Here is a 21,367-nt window from a genome sequence, read left to right as displayed (position 1 = left end):
TTAAATTTACAGTATTCCAATAGAAAAAACGAATTTACAAACTTTTCTGTACAGTTTCTTGAGTGATATTTTATTATCCAGTCAAGTTGGCTAGGTAACTAAGCTTTTCTTTAGATCAGTAATACCAGGAAGTGAGTAGAAACAGCTGTAAAAAAAAAAAAAAGGTGGAGGTTTTAGGCTTCATAATAAAACTAACAATGTTGCATGATATGATGATTTTGATAACACAATTTTAGTTTAATGTCTCTATTCATTTGTACTGCTGAAGTTGCATTAAATGTTCCAGTTGGACTATTGAAATGTTTATGCTGTTAGCTCCATAATATGATGAACTGGTGCTTTAGGTGCTTTATTACACTGGAGGAAGGGATGGAGTAGACTAGTCAAGGAAAAGGTTGTCTCTCCCATTTGAGTTTTCTGGTGTACTTATCTTTAAAAAATACTTTGGAGTGTGAATTAAGTGGGTGTTAAAATGCTTGATTATCCTAGAGATGTACCTTTAGTCACAGAAACAGTAGAAAATAGTAGTTGCACAAACCTGATGCAATATAGTAGTGGTATTTTCCTAAGTGTGATCTGCCTTTGCATTTATAGAGCAGCAGTGTCCTGTAGGCAAGTTAAAAGAGCATGTGCTACTGCTATAGAGGTTTTGACTTCTGTTTTCACTTTGGAAGCTGAGGCCTTGTCTTAACTGCAAGGACACTCCTGGGTTCCAGTCACTCAGACTATGGACTTGATTTGAGATTGCTGTTGCTCCCCTTCTGCACATGGGTAAATGCTGTACTCCGTCCCTGATGTAGAATCAGGTCTTGTTGATACACACATGCAGATGAAAAAGATGGGGAATTGCTCCTCTGTTGTTGCAAGGTTTACACATAGCCTGAAGTATCTGATTCTGGTTCCTGGGACTTTTGTGCATCTGTGTGAATTTGTTTCCGGAAAATAAATATGTTGATAGAATGAATGAGCTGCAGCAATGATAGGGTTCACCTTCCTGTGTATTTTCCTTCAGTCCTCAACATGTAATGGCGTGCAGAATGGGTAAGACTCCTGCAAGGTATCACTCAAAGCCATGAGCATAGTTTGCAGTGGGTGGTGAACAACTACCAGACATGGTTTTCTCTTGTGATTATGAACCCAGCTACAACTTCTAATATGGCTAAGAGAAGGGACTAGTAGGCAACACGTTTACACTGTAGTTAATATGCCAGGGGTGGAGAGTACAGGATTGCAAAGGGGGTTAAAGCTGCAGCAGTGTTTTGGAAACCTCTCTGATGTTTTTTGCTTTACTACCTAAACTTAAGTCTTAAGATAGCCTGTAAATTAGGAATTCAGCTAAGGTACTGATGGCTTAAGTTAAACACAAAAATTGAGGGAGGCAGTGGTTTTAGATGTTCTGGCTCCTCAAAATTTTCTGCTGAAGAAGTAATCCCAGTATAATAAATGTAAGACTACCAATAAGGGTGGCGGTTGTTGTCTTTTGCAGATATCCGGGAGGTAATTCAGGGACCCTGGTCTTCACAGCTCTCCAGTTGATAATAACTGCTGTAATGTACCCAGAAATGGAGCCCTAACTCCCTGATAGCTTTTTATTGCCCTTTAACTATAGGACTGTAATTCTACCTTTAACAGACGCCCAAGGGTTTTGCCTGTGTAGTGCAACTGAAAATATTAAAAAAAAAAAAAAAAAAAAGAAAACTTTTTTCTAAACGACAATTACATTAACAGATTAAATCTGTACCTAGCTCTAACACATTATCTCAGGCTTCAATCTTCCAGGTTTTCACAGACCTAGCTGGTCCTCTGGCACAAAGTTTGGCCCCTTCTTGCTATAGGTTGCATGATAAAATCCTTACGGAGCTTTGGGGAACAGTGTGAAAAATATTTACCTTTTTAGTTTCTGAAACGGTCAGTACGTTTTGATTACTAAAGCCAGCAGGGGATTGGGCCTTTTCACTTCCTGCTCCCCACGTACTAATCTTTAGATGGCTTTTTTAGAGCCGATAGTTACAGTTTGTTCTGGTTTCCTTAAACTACTAAGCGCTTCCTACTTTTTGCGTCTAGGCATTTTGTTGCTCTTCTCTGAAGAAAGGGAACGTGCACTGAATGTGATACCAGAATACAGCTTCAGAGCTTGTTTGCAATACAAATCCCGTTTTACTGAGGCTCCCCCAGGTCTTGTAGTGTTGATATCCCTGGATTGTATCCTGAATTGCCAAGTTTGAGGATAAAGGCGTTCTCTCCCATAAGACACCCCCTGGACCCGTTATTGTAAGCATTATTTGCTGGGAGCAAAGGTTTCGCTCAGCATGGGGCACTAATCAACACAGTTGATTTTCACTCTCTGTGGCTTTTGGTTTAAGTCAAAACACAGGAATGTAGTGATGCCAGCGCCTGTGACTTTTGCTGGGAGGAGGAGTGTGAGGTACGTGATGGGACTCGGTGTCCCGGCTATTGGCACCAACTTCTTTTCCTTCCTTCTCCGTTAGCCCCGAAGGTGGGAGGGAGGCGTCAGCTCTGACTGCTTTGTTATCAGATAACCCTCACCCTCATACACAGCCTTGGCTTTCCGTAATGCGTCCTGTGCTTTTCTTTTCCAGAGGAAGGTAAGGGAGTTCAGGGGCTGAGGGGGCACAGGGACGTGCTGGCGGCAGCCTTGCCCCCCCCCGGCTCTCTCTCCTCGTCAAATGAGCTGTTATCACGTCGCGTTACAGTGTCGCGCCGTCATGGCGCTGGCCGGACCCCGCGCTCGGGCTGTGGCCTTGCAGGGGCCGCCGGGGGGTGCCCGCGGCTCCGCGGGAGGGCCGGCTTGGAGCGGCCCGGCCAAGCCTGGCCCGGCCCGGCCCGGCCCGGCCGAGGGGCCCCGGAGGCGCCCGGCGCTGCGGGAGAGACGGCGGGGGCGGAGCCGGCCCGGGGAAGTGTGGTGGTCACGTGGCGGGGTCACGTGGCGGGGGAGTCGGGCCCAGCCGCCGCCGCTCCGGTAGCGGTGAGAGACGGAGCCGGGAGGGCGGGCAGGGAAAGAGGGGGGGGGGGGGGCGGGGGGGGAAGGGGAGGCGCGCCGGGCCGGGGCGGGGGCGGGGAGGGAGCCCGGGGGTGCGAGTGGCCGCCGCTCGCTCCGCCGCCGCGCCCCGCCGAGGTGAGTGCGGGGGGGAGGGGGGCGATGCGCGGGGCAGGGCCGCAGGGCGGGGGCGCCGGCGGGGGCGGGATGGGCCGGGCGCTGCGCGGCTCCGGGGCTGTCTTCCTTTTGTGGCGGGGGGCACCTGCGTGCCGGCGGAGCGGTCCGTTTTTTGGGGTGGGGGGGGGCCGGGACGCGCGCATCCGTTGCGTGGCGCGCGCCGCGTCCTTTCCGTGGCGGTTCCCCGGGCGGCGGGCGGGCACCGGCCGGGCACAGCCTCGGCCGGGCGGCTGGCGCCGTTCCTGCCTCCCCGTCCACCTCAGGAGCGGGGGCGGGGGGGGCGGCGGGAGGCTGGCTGGCGACGCCGGTCCTTCCCTTATACCTGCGGCTCCGACAGCCGGGCGGTGGGGTGGGGGTCCCCGCCTTCCCCCGGAGGCCGCCGCCGGGGTCCGGCAGCAGCCGGCGCTCCGGGAGCCCCCGGCGGCGGCGGCGGAGCGGCGAGCGGTGGCGCTGGCTCCGGCATCACCTGTGACTCTCTGCTCGCTGCCTGTAGCGCGGCGATTTTTTTACGTGTTGTTTTTTTTTGCTTTGGGTTTTTTTTTTTTCCTTTTTCTTCCTTCTCTTTTTCTGTATTGCCCCCGCCTTTCTCGGGGCGGGAGACGGTTCGGAAATGTGCCCTGCGGTGTGGTAAAATTCGCCGAGCGAGTGCAACTCCTTCGCATTCTTTTGTGTTGTGTTTTCACATCATGCTTTTCAATAAACGTCTGCGTGCGAACATGTTCCGAGCGCCTTGGCTTCCTAAAGGTTTCCGAAAAAGTGCAGGAATCCTTTACTGATCCGCTGCTTATATTTGACTTAAACGTTAAAACATACAATTCAGACAGCTGTTTGGGGTCGGATCAAAGGTCCGTCTAGTTCAGATTCCAGTTTCTGCAAGCGGCACATAGCAGATGCTTAGGAAACACCGTAACAACAGGGTGAGTGTGCTGTGAAGCTTCGGGAAGCCAGCCAGGCCGCCAGCAATTTGAGGTTAAGGGACTTCCTGAGTCGAATGTGATGTTTTAGGATTCAAGAGCCTTTTTTTTCCCGTGACTTAGAAATACATGCTTTCAAAAAAAGAACGAGACAAAGGCCTCTTAATAGAAAAGTTTTTTCTTTGCCTTCTTTAAAAAAATATAATTGCACTCGTATTATTGTCATACGTAATTTCATTTTGCCGGGATGAAATTTGCCTGTCCAAGGCTTACTGATTCATGAGCAACTTACTGTGTTTTAAATAGGTAAGGGGTATGTGCAGTGGATGTTTTCTACGCATATGGGAGCTGTAAATAATAAAATTGTTTCTTAATGTCTCTTTTTTACAAATAATTTGCAAAATTTAAGTCTTAAAACCTAAAATAACTGTTTAATAAAATGCAGTATAGTAAGAACTTGGTCAAAATAGCAAGTGTTTTACCGTAATACAGTCTTGACAGCTTTGGAGATTATTATACGAATGTGAACCACTAACGTTTATTTCTATTAAAGCTTAAATAGTTAACTTGTACAAAAAGACGACGTTTAGTAATAGAACAGATTTCTCACTACATCAAGATTTCTGGTACAATTATTTCAATAATACTATCATAGATTTTTCCATAATAGCAAAATCATGGCGATCCCTAGGGATGCTAGCTATCAACTTGATTGTGCAATCCTAATTAAAGAAATAGTTCGTGCCAGGAGCTCCTAACCTGATTGCTCTTATAAGGAACATTTGCACGAGTGGGCCTCATTCTTCACAGGCAACGTGAATGTCAAGAGAAGTAGAGCTATTTCAAAATCTGCTAATCCCCCCACGCCCCTCGTGGAATTTTATAAGAAGGTCATTATCAGTTTCTTGGGGACTGAAAGGAGGTGGTGGGTTGGGGGGTGTGTGTGTGTGTGTATATATATATTTATAAGATTAAAAATAGCGTAGAAAACTGACAACTAAAACTGTTGTGAATGACTTTCATGAAAAGATGATTTTTCTTTTAGTACATCACATCACTGCTTCTAACAACAGACTGGAATTTGTTCTCACCTAGTCAACAGATGTTTATTCTAAACCCCTTTTCGCTATTCTATAAAAACCCTTTGAACTATACTGAGCTCATGATGGATATTTTAAAGTATTCAATATATTTTCTTCAGTAAGTTGATGAATAGGCTTAAATGGTTCTATTGTAAACTTACACCAAGAAAGCTGTTGCAGTGCAACTTTCCTTAGCTCACTGAATAATTTTTATCACAAAAAATGATTGGTTCAGCTGAACTTTCGAATAAAGTTAGTTTTGTTTATAAGTAGTCTTTAGAAAAAGTTGTACTTGTTTTATGTAATTGTGAAGCTTACTTATAATACACAGCTTTTAGCAGTACTTTTCATTAGTAGGTCTCAAAGCACCTTGCAGAAGAATTCAGTGTAATTATTCTCTTCTTATCTAAGGGTAATTATTCTGATCTTATCTAGTGCTCATAAAGAGATCATTGTCTGCCTGCGATTGCTGTAAGAAACTATAAGAAGGTCTAACAATAAAATCAGATTTTTTTTATTTTTTTACAATAAAAACCCCACAAACTCGCCTTTCTGTTTTGAACAATTTTCTGTTGTAGCTTATATATTTAATTTAATGATGCCTGAGGTCATTTCATACTGTACCTTCCGTTCCAAGGTTGGAAGCTAAGCCTGTGCTTGAAGTAGAACAGACTTCGCGGTGTCAGAAGAGACCTTGCTAAAGGCTTAACTAAATTTATTGATGAGTTAGAGAATGATTCAGGACAGTTTCCGTTAAGGTGATTGAAGTAATAATGGTGCGTGTCTCTAGTTTGGTTACCATAGAGCTTGACTGCTAAGAAAGTTTGTACAGATGTCTCTTGATATCTATTGGAGGGAAAGAAAGTGTGCGTGTGTGCGCGCGCGCATGTGTATGAATGCGTTACATGGCCAGCATCCTCATATCTTCTTGGTTTTCTTTCATTTCCACCTTGCAAAGCTGGTACAAATGGTATGGGATCTTGCATTTCCTTTTTTTGGTGGTTCCAGTCACCTTTGGCATCCCATTTTTGTAATGCATCTGGTAGCAGAACAAACTTCTGATGCTAGAGCTGTGAAGTACACACCCTTAAATCGTTGTTTTCCAACTAGCTCTATCAGTTGGGGTGTGCAGATGATTATCACTAATTATATTATTGGTGCATTTCAATAGTTTAGTTTAGGACTTGAGATCTACTGGGTTGGTATTTTCCAAAATAGGGACAGAAAGCCATTTATTTGTTTTTTAATTCAAGACAATACATTAAAGCATTGTCATTTAGGGATAAAATACACGTTAGGAAAGGTATGAAAAATTTGATAATGGAAGGATTTTAATTTGGGAACTATATAGTATATTAAATAGTATGGGAACTGTATTCCCAGATAGTGTAATGCTATCCAGAAACATGAGCTCCTGTAACATAGATCTAAGATGTAAACCTTTTATTAAAGGGGACGAAGGCTTACCTACTGTAATGAAATGTTTGCCAGCAGTCTTACAGGTGTAGTCAGTGATTTCAATTGACATTCTCTGTAGAAACAATGTCTGTTTGTTGGCAGCCTAGCATCTAGACTTCAGTTAGATCTGTGTGAATTCAGATTATTTGGAAAAAGGATCCAAGAGCAAATGTTCTGAGAGGTCCAGTTTCAAGAAGTTTTTCTGCCTGTTTCTGTGTTCATTGTTTTTGTGTGACTCTTGTTTTGATTCATGCTTTTGTATTTGATGCATTATTTCTATGTTGTGTTATTTTTAACTAATGCCTTTGTTTACATAATTTTACAGTATTTAAAACTTCAGTATCTTTTAAATGGTCTATAATAGTTTTCACTTTGTGCTTCTACCCATGAAAGACCTTAATATTATTCTACTGCACATCATATCCTTGATAGCTATAATATATCAAAACTGGGCTGGAGAACCTCCTAGCTGGAAAGCTGAGCTGTTTGTGTAGCATGGAGGTCCTGATTCGTTTGTGATTGTTGCCTTCTGCATAGTTTCAGATCTAGCAGACCCAGCTGGCAGTTGTATGCTGGGTTTGAATAGTCTCTGACATCCTTGCCTAGTGCGAAGTAGCCTTTGCAAAGCATGTACTTGAAGATTAACTCTCCCATTAGAATATAAAGATCTAGCATTTCTCAGTACTAATAGCAATCCATCCTGTTGGTTCTTCCTCTGCTTTGTACGTGTGATGGAATAGGTTCCTCTCCTTTGAAGGCACTCATTAAATATTTGTTGAAGCAAGTATCTTGGAGCTAAACTGATTTCTAAATAATATTTTCATATAGCTCTTGTTTCACTAGTTTGAATAATCATTGCGAAGTAAAAGTTGGAGGAAGGCCATACCCATTCACATAGCCATTTAAAGAAAATCCTTGCAAATACTTTACCAATGGTACCTGGCACCATTTAAGCAGATGAAAAACATGGAAAGGAGCCATAAATATTGGACACAATATGAAAGAAAAGAATCCTTCTGCATGTATATTAAGGATATGATAGAGGAGCAGTGGTTTTGATGTTTTTGAGATAAGTAGCAAATAAAGTTATTGCGAAAAGCAAAGGTTGGCTGCCTGCTGTGATTGTGATGGATCACAGTCCACGGGAGTCTCTTTACTTGGAAAAAGACCATAGCTGACAGAATTCTTCAATTGTGAGAGGGAGAGAGAGCGCTCTTGCTTTTATTCTGTTTTGGGTGCGGTATCTAGTACAGTGGGAACCCTGGTCTGTTAGGCATCCAGGCATTACTAGCAATGTTAATTGCTGCCTGTGCTTGATAAAGAACAGATCTCTCTATTCTAATGGCATGGTGGAATGACTTCTAGGAAATCCTTTCAGTTGTAAATAACTAAAAAATAAAACACAGTACCAAAGATCTGCCTGTCTAAAATTTGAATAAAATACAGAAAAGTAAGATTGACTAATACAAATCCTCTCTTGCAGATAATACAGGCTGTGGATAATAGTTAATGTTGTACAAAAATATAAAAAATGTTACTCATAAAGCTATTTTAAGTGTTAAGTAAAACTTGAAAGGGGGAGTGAATTCAGCTAAGGGAGAAGGAGGAAGAGTTATATATTTGTGATATTTGTGGTGTCTTCCCCAGCCCTCATGAGTGATGTAAGTATATTAAGAACTGTTACTATATAAATATTTTGGCTGCCATACAAGTGCCCTACATAGTGTTTGGAAATGAAGGAATTGAACAGTGTAGGTGTTGAACCAGCTTTAGATATTTTACCTTCCTTTTTCCCAGGCAAAAAATACGGACCTAAGAACAGTATATCAGCTCAGACCAAAGGTGTTTCTACATCAATATCTCGGTTTTTAACAGTGAATGATAGCAGATGCTTGGCGTAGAGTATCATAGGTGTGCAAATAGCTGAGTTTCTGAAGGGAATCATCACTGGCTTCTAGCAGGATGCAGTTTAGGGGTCTCTGGGCAGATGATTTGGTATTTAATAATTTGGTTTTTAATAGTTGTGGTGAATTCATGCAATCTCTTTCTGAGCCCTTGATAGCTTTAGCATCTGCAACATCCTGTGACACAAGAATGACAGAAGTATAAGTGTCCATTGTTAGGCTGTTGCCAGCTTAAGAGTTGCAATCCTCCACTCCTTTCATTTTGCATGGTGTAAAACCCTGTTATTTTTAATTTGTAAAATTTGATATGAAACTTTTCTGGATAAAGTTGAGTGCTTGATGTGTACATATGGAATGTCAGGCCTTGTGTGCAGACTCCTTTTATTTGCTGAGAAATATAAAAAAGAACTCTTCATAAAATCTTCTCACTTTGCATTTCTCTTCAAATGGAACGTGAGAACTGTTTATAGCCACTTTTGCTCTTAGCAATCTATCTTTTTGTAAAGATTATGGCATTCATATCTGTATATGAATTGTATTTGTAGAAGTATTGTGAGCATAAGAAGCTTGCTTTTGAAAAGTAATTGCCAATTTTTTGATTGTTTGTAAGAATGAAGAAAGTTTTGATTGAGATTTTGGTGTGAAGTTTCTGTAGTTGAGTAGCAGAGGACAGGTATTATACCCATATTTATCATATGGTCATCCAAAAAAAAAGTAAGACGTTGCTGAATAATTTGGAAACAGAACAGTATGTAAATGAAATGGCTCTTTCCTGTGGTCAATACTTGAACTTTCACTTCATCTGTAAAGAAATAGTGATATAGATCAAATGGGTTTGATTTGCCTTTCCAGACTTGGATTGCTCTGGAGACTGCTGAGGACTTTTCCAGTTTGATATGGACTTATCCCTGGCTTGGTTGAGTGTTAGGGTTTGTTAGCAGAGTAGATCTTTAAACATGTTTGATGCCTAAGGCAGAGGATCCTTTATGGCAGGGGGTTTTGGGGGGGGCGTTTGTTTGTTTGTTTGGGTTTTTTTTGTTGTTTTTTTTTAATTTGTCAAACCAGAAAATGGGGCTACAGCTCCCATTGTCCAGTAGCTCTTTATGAATTTAATTAGATAAAGCAATTAAAGTGGTTGAATTCTAGAAGACAGGTTTAAATAAATGCTTTTTGCATCTTACAATGACATGGGAAGCTATGCAGTGAAAATCTGCTATTTTGCATGAATGATCAAGGGATAAAATTAAACCAGCTCACATTACAGGTATGCGATTTAGAACCATTTGCAGTTTTTCCAAAGTGGAGATGAAGAAATTAAAAAAAAAATAAAAATAAATAAAAAAATAGAGGGATAGGAGAAGGGACATGGTTCTTCTAAAGATACCTAGACCAAGCCCTATTATGAATTGTAACAGACAACTACGAGCAAGAATTAGTCTGTTTCTCTCAACAACAACTTCAGTGCAGCAACAAGGTTCTATTAAAAGCAAATACAAATCATAGGATTAAGTGATTAAGTCCTCTTCCCCTGCGTTACAGACCTTCCAGGGATGGATTCCTTCCAGATTGTGCCAGTTTACTGAGGAGACGTTCTTTCTTCTGTTATACCAGCAGAATAACCCTGTGGAACATGTATTAAGTCCTATACATGTTATTTCCCAGTGTTGTTCCCAGAGGATTTTTGAATTTGAAAGTCTGTTCACTGGACCTGTAGTAAGATTGAGGAAAGTATACTGTATGAAAAAGTATAATTTGAGCTCAGTAGGAGTGCTAGGAGTATGCCTGTACAGTATTAGTCCCTCCCTTGTATTTCCAGAAGTTTAAGTACTTTAACAAAGGAATTGGAAATTGCTCTTTCTTCCAAGCGTTTCAATGAGAGACGACTGATTAGAGAATGATGATGTAGCTTGGGAGATGAGTAAGAAGATTATATGGAAAATTCTTACAATACAGTTTCATTTTCAGTACTGTGTTGGTGGGTTTTGCAATCAATAATGCAGAGAGCAGATGACATGCGTAGTGGTTGTTCTGGGCTAAAAAGCGACCAGTAATGCTGAAAGATTTCATAAAAGATAGTGTCCTGTTTTCACAAGATGCAACAGTAAAGTCTTTTGTCACTGTCATGGGGAGGTTATATTCCAAAGGTTGGATAGTTCCTTAATTCAGTCTTCCTGCTTTGGAGTTCGGTTTAAGCACTTCTGGTGTGAGAAAGCTTGTAGTTGGTTTGGAGAGAAGGTATTTGCGATTTAATTGTCTACTTCTGTGGTGCCAGAATGAGCTCTTGCCGGTTTTAAAATAGCAGTGCTCATTGAAACTCCAGAAATACTGGGAAAACTTTGTTCCCTGGTTTGGATTTGAATTGTGTCCTTCCTTGTTGTCCAAGGATGAGTGTGAAAACCAAGAAATGACTGGCATTAGCTTTATGTTGGACAGAGAATGAAAACTCTCCTAAAACAATCAAATGACTTTTGCATGGGCAACAATAATATGATTTTCTAGTGTATCCAGGAGTAGATCTGCAACCAGTTGCCCATTTGTGGTTAAGGGAGATAAAATGGGATGGATGTGTCATGAGGATTTGGATCATATTGATTCGCCTCCAGCTGCATTGTTACAGTTTTGACAGATATCACGGCTGATGACTGAGAGTCCATACTGATGTGCAGCTGTCTATTTGTTTTCACTTACGTTTACTTCTGCTTTGTTTTGTTGGTGTGTAGACTAAGATCTCCTTGCTTTCTGAGCCTAACACTTGCTCAAGCTCTTGGAATAACTCTTCTCCCTTGGAGTATCTTAAGAGGTTTGGGTTGTTGCTGCCTTCACTGGTAGGACTAGAATGGAAGCATTGAACATAAGATTTTTAAATGCTGATGGTGCTCAGTTCTGTTCCTATTTTGATTGCCCCAAATGACATTTTTGAGTGCACATCTCCATGTGTGGGTTGATAACACTATTGATAAGAATAGGCCTGAGGTGGTGTAGGTTGAATGGAAAAAGCACCGGAGAACGTACTAAAGAGTACATGACTTCTTTGAGCTTGTGTCCTTGATGAGGCTTGGGGGTTTTTGGGGGTGGTGGTAGTGTATTTTTTGTGTTGTTTTTTTTTTTTTTATTTTATTTTTTTTATTTATTTGGGTTTGTTTGGGTTTTTTTAACAATGATTAGGACAACTTCTTCCAGTCTTTCTGGTTAAGGGTTATGACCCTATTTCCTGGATGCTGATATTGTTATTGTCTTGGCCTTCGTTGAAATTTACAATTTTGCAATTTTGTGGTATGCTAGGAGAGACTGAGTTTTGTTACTGCTTCCTTGTTTCCTTTACAACTTTATAGCAAATGTAGTCAGGAAAGAAATCTTGGGGGGTTTTGTTTGTTTTAAAGCACCTCTTGTGTTAGCTGATGTAAAAATCTATCTGGAAAATTGCCCCAACTTAAAAATAAATAACAATTGCACACAGACATACTTGGCTGCACAGCAAGATCTATTTTTAGAAAAGGGTTCTGTCCTGTTTTCACTTAATTTTAATGATCTGGAGTTTTACCTTCATTTGAGAAATCCTAATGAATTTTGGCATCTTTTCCAGTCCTTCCTAAGAGATAAATGCATGTGTCCTCTGGATCAGATTTCAGAGTCATTTGTGTAAGGGAAACCCTGCTTATCTGTCAGATAACCTCAGGTATTCCCGTAATTCCTAGTGCGTTCGAAGTTCTGCCTCTGCTTGTTTGGCATTTACTCTAAAGGGGTCATGTGGTTGGAAGGGTGAAGTAGTAGGTAGGCTGTACAAGGTTGCTGCCATGTAAATATAAGATGATAAAAAGCAACTGTGATCCCAGGGAGATGAGTGTTCTGATGAAATGTTGTTTTCGTTTTTTAAATGAACCTATGTTAGACTAAGTTAACAGTTACATTTGGATTTTATTTTTGTTGTGTATTAGTTGATGATTACAGCAGCAGACTGGGAGTTGGAACTCCTGTACTTCTCTCTCAGTTCTATCATGAGCTTCTGTATTGCCTTGAGATGCTTAATTGTCTTTTACTCAGCAGTATAATGGGAATAATGCTATTTTCCTATTTCTCCTAGAATCACTGAGGCTAGTAGAGTGCTTCTAGGACACTGGATAAAAGGTTCGAAGTTCAGGGTCCTGTTAAAAGAAATCATCGTGCAGTTGGAAATGAGTCAAATGTTCACTCACCTGAAGATGATTAGGCTAGGTAAAGGTTAAACTAAAAAAGTTGCAGAAAGAGGGGACTGAAATAAGACAGGCTAAGCTATAAATACTGTTACATGACTCCTTGTTTCCTTGTTGATTCTTCAGACTGTGAACTCTGCCTATCACTAAATGTCTGTGAACCTTCAGACACAGCAATGACGCTAAAGTAATGATACAGAAAAAAAAATAAGATTGGCAAAAGTGCATGCCTGGATGAGGTACCTGTGTAGGGCACATATTCGGACACATCCACTAAAGCACTCTTGTAGTTGAAGATTCCTCCACCTGTTTGTAGCAGATTGAATCACAAACAGGGTCCCCAGTGTTGCTAAATTAGAATATGGTGTGTTGGGAGGTTGAGGAGTTAGCAATGCCAAGTCTGTATCACTCATTCATTGCTAAGTGTGTGTTTGTGATGGAAGGGTTGATTGAACAGCTTAGTGCACTTCTTTCTCTGTTGTGTAATAGAAAATACATCTGTAGACTATTCAGTTTTATCCATAGAAATGCTTTTTGGCCGCAGATTTTTGAGTGAGGTTGTGGGAGTTTTCATTTTCGCAGTCCTTTAGCAATGTCTGTGTTTACTGTAGCAGTACGAATAAAGCAGACATGCTCTTTTGTTGAAAAGTCTCATCCTACCTGTTTGGAATTATTTCTGGAGCCCAGACTGCTAATTCCTATAATGATTTTCTTTAATACTTAGCTGTTATGCCTGAGATTTATGTTTGAACAGTGTAGTATCCAATATGCAAAGTACAATTTATCCATGTCACGGATTTGTTAAGAATTAAGCATTAAGGTTGTGTAGCCTAAACTTCTGCACAGCACTGTCTTTGCATTGTATGTGAAGTTGGGTGCTTAGGTGAAACTAAAGCAGTGTTCTTTTCAGAAAAAGTAAGACTTAAAATTCATGATAGAGGTATGAAGCTGGTTCTCTCATGTAGTCAACTGTTAATAGACCTGTCTTTTCTTGCATCTAGGTATAGGTAGAGACCTTGTGAAGAGGAGAATTGTACTTCAAGGCAAAGAGGCAAATGTAAAATTCCTTAGGTCACAGAGAGGGGTAAGAAAAGTCAGGAAGGTCCTTGCTTCTCCTTTTGAGGCTTATCAGTGTTCTGGTGCAGATGTTTATTTGGAAATTTAACTGAACAAAAAAACCATGCCATGAAAAATGCAGTGAATAGAATTGCATTCTTTTGTTAGTTTTCTTCACTAGGTTTCTCAAGTTGTGGCGCAAGGCTTTCTGAGTGTCTCACCTTGAGCTGCTTGCCACCTCTCTTGGTAACATGTCCTGTTTACCTATCTTTTTCTTTTCTATTTTTGGAGACAATTATTCTATGTCTTCAGAGGTTTACTTGCCTTCTTTGAGTAGCTGAGTAAATTCAGGGATCCCTCAGGGATTTAAATTTGTCAAAAGATGATATTGCTGTCATGTTTCTTGCCTTGTCCCTCTGCATTTTTGAGTTTTTCTTTCAGGATAAGCTCCTGTGGCTACGCACTTGATACTGTGTGTAGTTCCTCAAAGTGAGACTGTTAAGGTTTTTGCTCTCTAGCCTCTGATGTTTGTTAGGTGGCCTGTGCCATAGTACTCAAGCCTTTTCTTTCAGCCTTTTCTTGCAGGAGATTACAAAGCTGTCCGTTTTAAAGTATGAATAAGTGATAATAGAGGGGGTAAAGTTGTGGGAGGTGCTCATTTCCATACCAAATAAAACTCACAGAAGTGCCCAGCTTGTTTGGCAGCATTAAGATATCTAATGCACTTTGCAGTGCACTTGCTGTGAACTGAGAGCCAAAGACCTTTTGCTCACTGTTTTGGAAAATTTCAGGCCCAGAACTGGTCAAAACACTATTCAGGCAAAACCCGGTGTATAGCCACTGCTCTGAAAGCCATAATCTCTCTTCTTATATTAAGGTTTTCAGACTTAATACAGAAATGTCCCATACTCTCTACTGTTTGAAGGGTAAAAGGCTTAGGAAACATGATACTTCAAATTGTGAGTTATTTGCCCTAGCACCCATTCACATTGAGTATCTTCTGCAGAATTTTTCTGGTATTTATGAACAAATTGGACAAAAGCTTAGTTTTTCCTAGATTATGTTTGTTTAGTCTGTGTTTGATTCCCCCTCCCCTAAATTCTGAAATCCTCGTTGATGAGTCTAATGATAAACAAGACATTCCCTCACAGTGGTGATAAGTCTACCCACAATCAGCAGGGTATCATAGTGTGTTCATAGCTTGAGCATACAAAGACATATTTTGCTGAACCTAGGCCTTGATCAGCTGGAAAGGTTGTTTCCTGCTTTCCGCTGCTGGTTTTTAGTGCATGTTTGTGTTGTACAGAAACAAAAATGAAGCAAAGGTAGTGGTATTATACACAGGTTTGGGGTGGAGACAAGCATACTGGTTGTCAAAGAGGTATTTTGGTGTGTCCTGTCCTGTTCCCCCAGCCCTAGTCATGGTATATGGTTACAGTAATAGTGAAAAACATGTCTGGAAAGAATCTAGCATGAGGGTAACTCTCTCAGGAGTTTGCAATCTGTATTCATTTTTTAAGGCAAACACCTATTGTATACTTCTATCAGTCAGGTCTTTATGGGAATAATATGAAAGGAACCACTGCCATCCTAATTTTTTCATCAGCATTTTATCTCTGTTTTGCTTAATTGCTGATTGTACATTGTTTCTTTAGTAACACACTTCTATCTCCCTACATGAACTTAGTGTCTAATTTATTGAGACAGGATTGTCTTGCGTAGTGGATTTTATGAACATGTCATTTCTCATGTTAAATAATTTAGCATTTCATTGGCATGCTAATCAAAAAATAAGCTTCAATAACTTTGGCTTTGTTTTAAATTCTTTTTTTTTTTTTTTTTTTTTTTTTAATGTAGTAGTGTCTTACAAATGCTGTTGCTAGACTGAAGGACACAGGTTCTCCCCCATCATCTGCCCTCTGCAGTCCGGTATTCCTACTGAGCTAATTAAACATCCCTTGTACTAGATGGGAAATGATGCTCTGTAGTATGTATGTACAGGCTGTTGGCCTGGTTACTCTGTCCAGGAAATTGATACCATGCCTGAAGTCTGCACGAACTCCACATGTTAATCTAGTGCTCTTTTTACCCTGTGAACCACCTGCCTCTTCTCAATATGACCTTAATTCACCTCATTTTCCCAGAAGGAAACTTGCTTCTTGTGTCTCTGCTTTCCTCTTAGAGGGATCCTCTCCAGCTCTGTCATTAGCCGCATGACCGGGATAATGTTTGTCATGACCTGATGTCTCAGCTGGAAGGGAGCAGATCAGTCACTGGTCAGCTTGGAGCCAGCTTCTAAAGATTGACCTACTGCTGCCATATGACACTGCAGGGTTTGGCAAATAACCATTACAATTTTTCTTCTCATGTGTGCATATGTAGATGGCTTTGAATGCGGGGGAAGTAGAAATGTTAATTTTTGCATAGCTTCTCTATTATGAACCTGACATATGCATTGTTCATGCCGCATTTCATCCATCTGAAATCTTGTGTATGTTGAGATTCGAAGTGTGAAGACTCTATCTTTTCCTGAAGTTTAAAAGAAATAAAACTAGTACGTCTAAATGGCTTTAGCAGACAAAATCAGTTGAAGTCTGGCTGTGACAGTTTGATATGTCTTCTCCTGCCGTACCTGTTAGAGACTATCACCAGTCTGCTGGTGAATGATTAGAGGAGAATGTGTGCCTGTACCGCATGCGATTTACTTTAGAATTTGGCTTTTTACCTTGGTCTTATTTTCATCGTCAGCTTTTAAACTGAGATTCAGGACCATTTTGTGTTGCGATGGAAGTGCAGACATGGGTCTGTAATGGAGGAGGAGCCTTTCTGACAATACCATAGCTAAAAGTCTTTTGTTGCTGTGCTATGTTAGAGAGCATTTACAGAGTAGCTAAAAATACATATAAAAAGATAGTGCTTTTAAGTGGAACTCTTTGTTTAAGTCTATTGTAGTAAATTTAGCCTTTAGCATAATTTGTCAAATTTAAATAAAATAGCTTTGGTAATAAATAATATGAGTATGTATCGTTTAAATATTTTGCAAAATTGCTGGGTAAATAATTGGATTTAGTTTGCTGAAGGGGCAGATCAGCTTGCAACAGATTTTCTTCAGTAGGCATAGATGGAAAATTGTGTGTTTATTTCAGTATAGTTTATGTCAGTTCTTTTTTTTTTTTTTTTCCTAAAGAAGAAACTGAAAAGCATTGTTTTCTTCTTATAAAATGTAATAAAAATGAGATGTGATGTTGAGATCAGCTATTTCTATTTTTGTAGTGATGTAGTATCCAGAAAGTCACCTCAGTTCACTAGCTAAAGATAATGCTTCCTTTTATTTAAAAAAAAAATATTCAATTAAAACCATGATTAATAGAGGCATATGAATCCAAAATACCTAGTGTAGTTTTATTTTATTAGTAACATTCTCTAAATCTTGTAAAACTTGGATTTGTGTAAAAGGTGTTCTAGCTTCCTTTGAAACTAACTTGATACAGTTGTGAGTTTAGAAGATGATCCTGAAATGTAAACCTTTAAAATACTGCAACTTTTTCTTGCTATCCCCAGCAACATTGGTAACATTGGATTTGACTGTTGGCAGGGGTAACTTCTTATTCTAGGCTGGGTCTTATAACACTTCAGAGTACCTTGTGTACTAGCAGCGTTACGTATGCATCTACTCTGTGTCAGTGGTGCATATATGGCTGTTTGGAGAACATCTGGTCCAGAAAATGAGGAGGACCGTTTACCATTCTTTAACATCAAGTGTGAAAATCATCAATCTGAATAAATGTGTGTTTAAATTATGCTATTACTTAAATGTGAATGTATTATAGCATTAAAGTTAGCAAATCAAAATATCTAATACAAGCTATAAGCTATGTTTACTTGCAAATCAACATCAGTTTAAGGTTACTAGATAGTAACAGGATTTCTTTTAGAAAAGGAGTAGAAATGCAAAATTAAAATTGTATATTTAAATCAAGTTTCCTTGCTTGATGATTGAAGTAGTAACTATTCTTGGTTACTGTAAATCATTTTGAATTAACCTGGCCTGAGTATCTATCTGTCTACAGTGAAAGGCAGAAGTGTTTTGACACGCGATGAGTTTCACCAAATGTTGATGGATATTTTTGAATATGAGAACAAAAAGCAGAATGTTGGTTATGGCTTTTCCTGTGGATCTAAAACAGATAAATTTTGAAGCAAGATGGAAATGGACAGGAAAACATCAGAGGAGCCACACTTAGTGCTGATAGGATTGTAGCACAGACTGGAAGCCAGTAATGGTAAATTCTTCCTTCTTATTATGGTGCTATCTTTCCCTTCAGTATTAAGGAGGATGCTCCAGCTCTGTCCCATGGGGAAATTCCATGGTGCAGCTGAGCTGATCTAACATCTTTCTGTTTCTGAAAGATCTCCCTGCATCTAAGTCTTGTGGATCCTGCGTGCTCCTTTGCTTCACCTAAGGCCACAGAATACTCCTCACTTTCTTCATATTTATTTTCTGATGTTTTAAGAAACTGAGTCTGACCAAGGAGATGTCAGACAGGCACCTGGCAGTGAACAGAGAACAAGGGCCAACCAGATCTAGGAAGGCAAATCGGAGTGGGTCATAGGCGTGGTGGGGATTGAGAAGTCTTTCTGTGGCATACGTTGCTTTGAACAGTTTGCTTGTCTTGCAGGCCTGTACCTTTCGTTTCCTCATCTGTTACAACAGGAATCATCTTACCTATCTTACCGGGTTGCTAAAAGAACTTTGTAGTATATGCATTCAAGGCATCGTAAATGATGAGAAAGATCTTATTGAAACAATTCTGCCTTACTATATACTGAATGTACTACTACTTTTGCCATAAAACTTGATTTCGCAAGAGGTGAGAGGTCATAAAGCTGTTGTATTACCATTGATAATGGTAATTCTGCCAGTCAGCTCTTCTGTTGAAGGATGATGAAGCTCTCTTAGTATTAATAATTTTACAGGAAGAGCAGGGCTAGCTGTTTGAATCATTGAATGTTGCTATGAGAAACCCAGTAGTGTTTACACAGGGCATACCAACGTAATTATAGAAGCTTCTTTTGAAAATTGGTAAGGTGTCAGTTATTTGTAGCTCTGCTTCAGAGCAAATAAAACAATAACAAATGTTGAACAGAGCGGATGACTTGTGTGTATCCTGATTTTCTTTGTAACTGTATGTGGCCTTCCAGAAGATAGACTTGGGTTTCCTTTTAGTCTGTTAGAGCTCTGGCTGATCTGAGTACAGTTCTGAAAAGCAGCAATAAAGGGCATTCGCTGTCGACCCATAGCAGTTGCTTTGTACTTTGGCTTTTGGCTCTTATGAGGAGAGCAACAGATCCAAGAATCACAGAACACATTGCGTGGGGGAATGTTATGAAACTGTAAGTGCCTTGCTATGCTCTGCTTAAAAATTTTGATAAATTAAAATGTTGAAGCATTGAGAGGGAATAATCCTGTGACATCTGTAAGGCTCTCTATAAGAAACAAACACTGTTTTACTGTAGAACATCCTGGTGTACATGCTTGCCATCCCAGTGGGAGACTGACTGCCCAGCAGAAGATACTGTCTGTAATCGGATCCCTGCAGCTCTGCATTGTTCTAATATGTCTAGAATCTAGCAGTGTCTTGCTTTATTTTACTGTTCATATTGCTCTCTGTGAAATGGATTTCTTCATCTGAAATGAAAATTTGTAAACATACAAGTGCAAACTAAAGCTTGTGAGTTACATTTGTAAAAAGCCACGTTATTGGTTTCGGTCAACTGAAATACCAATTTAACATTTTTTTGGATACGAGCGTTAGCTTCTCAAGCTTTAATCAATGTAAGGCGTGAGGTAATAGTATTAGCTCTCAAGCAAAAAAGGCTGACATCGGTTACAAGACTTCAGAAAGTACTTTGCTTCAGATGCTAAGCAGCGAAAAAGAAATCTGATGGATTGGATATGGTATTATTTTATTGATATTTTGCCCTCAAAGGGAGGTGTGTCCATGAATCTTGTTAATACTGTCTCCTATCTACTTGATATGCAGTAGAAATAACAAAAAAAATATATGCAAGATAATTAAATGGACTAGATAGGCATTGCAGACAATTCGCAGCTGTCTTGGAATACCAAGGGTAGAATATCTCTCTCTACATGAATGGAAACAGGAAAGAAGTTTAGAGAGCTCCTAAACCTAATTCTATACTTTGATCATTCTTGAGAGCAAGGGGAAGAAAATTTGGTTTTGTTAGCAGGCCCCTTAAATGCCATGTGTGTGTGGCATCTTTTGGGGTTTACTTGCTTAAGGACTTTGTGTCCAGTGGGGAGGGACAGGAAAGAATGGAATATTTGTTTTATGGTTTTTGTGGTTATCCATCAGTAAAATGTTGTTTACTCCCATTGTTAGTGATAGATTTTTGGATGGACTACTGTAGGAGTACACTGTGGGGAATATTTGGAAGATATAACTGACACTAACTGACACTACAAATCTCTCAGGTGCATTAATTTATAAAATTCTTTGTTCCTATATGATAATTGTCTTTGAGGGTTTGCTTTTTTCAGGATTATTGTGGAACATTTATTCATTCACTGTCCATGTTACAGCTATTTAAAGGTATATTTAACATGTTTGGAACAGTGTATGCCACTTCCTTAGGCTCTCTTCTGGCTTTGCAGTTTTATTAATGCACTGAAATGCTCATCCTGGGAACATTATGAGTTGGTTACTCATCCCTCTTCTGCCAGATAATCTTAGCAGCCTTTCCATATTCTACTTTGACCAGTGACACAAGCATTACAGAGCCCCTTGTAAGAGAGAAATACATTAGAAATGGACACAAGGAGAAAGCAGTGGCAGTAATACTATTGTTGCTGTGATCGTCTACGGTTATAAGCAAGACAGGATATTTACGTGTAATGTTTTGTTATATATCTTTTTAGAAAGAAATAGGCTGACTTCAGGCAAACATATACTCTCTGGATTATACGCGAAGTATAACAGATTTTTCTTTTTTTGTTTTTTTTTTCATATCTGACATCATTTTAATCAACCAGCCCAATACAGATTTGGTAGGTTGATGATCAAGTGAAATCAGCATCTGTAGCAGGTATTATATGAGGTTTTAGTGTCACTAAGTAACTAGATTTTCCCATATTTAATTTAGGGTTTTCATTCTTTTAATAGTTAGAAATACAATTTTTGTATTCTGATGTAATTTCTGATTGTTCTTCAGCTGTCTTCGTTTAATGCTGTGATTCAGTAGACCAGTAAGTGAAAAGTAATATATAATTTTAGTTAGTGGGGTAGAATTTTCTTAAAATGTCATTCTTCAGTTACTTAATTTCAGAATCTTTGTATCAGCTTTACGAAATACTGTATGTTTTTCTCTAAACAGTGTTTGTTTTGTGCATCCTAACTACTACAGATCAAACATAATGGCTGTTTCAAGCAGATGCTGAAGTGTTGATTTCATTGCAGTCTAGCTAGTATAGATAACAAGAAAGCATACAGTTTTCTCCTGGTAACCTCTTGTTATTCTGTGGTCTGTGCATAGTACACAGTTAATGGAGAAAGTATTGAGGTGTCAT

General features: G+C 39.8%; 1 long non-coding RNA gene across 1 annotated transcript in view; it reads left to right on the top strand.

The window, feature by feature from the left end:
- Nucleotides 1–2,934: 2,934 nt before the first annotated feature.
- The window catches only part of LOC126038562 (uncharacterized), a 29,767-nt gene continuing 11,334 nt past the window's right edge, over nucleotides 2,935–21,367 (top strand). The window contains exon 1 of the long non-coding RNA XR_007506040.1: nucleotides 2,935–2,986. This is a non-coding gene — a long non-coding RNA (uncharacterized LOC126038562). The remainder of the gene's footprint in view (nucleotides 2,987–21,367) is intronic.

Source organism: Accipiter gentilis, chromosome 5, assembly GCF_929443795.1.
Source record: "Accipiter gentilis chromosome 5, bAccGen1.1, whole genome shotgun sequence".
Classification (NCBI taxonomy): domain Eukaryota; kingdom Metazoa; phylum Chordata; class Aves; order Accipitriformes; family Accipitridae; genus Astur; species Astur gentilis.
The sequence above is the reverse complement of the archived record's forward strand: the minus strand, read 5'-3'. Positions and strand labels throughout refer to the sequence as shown.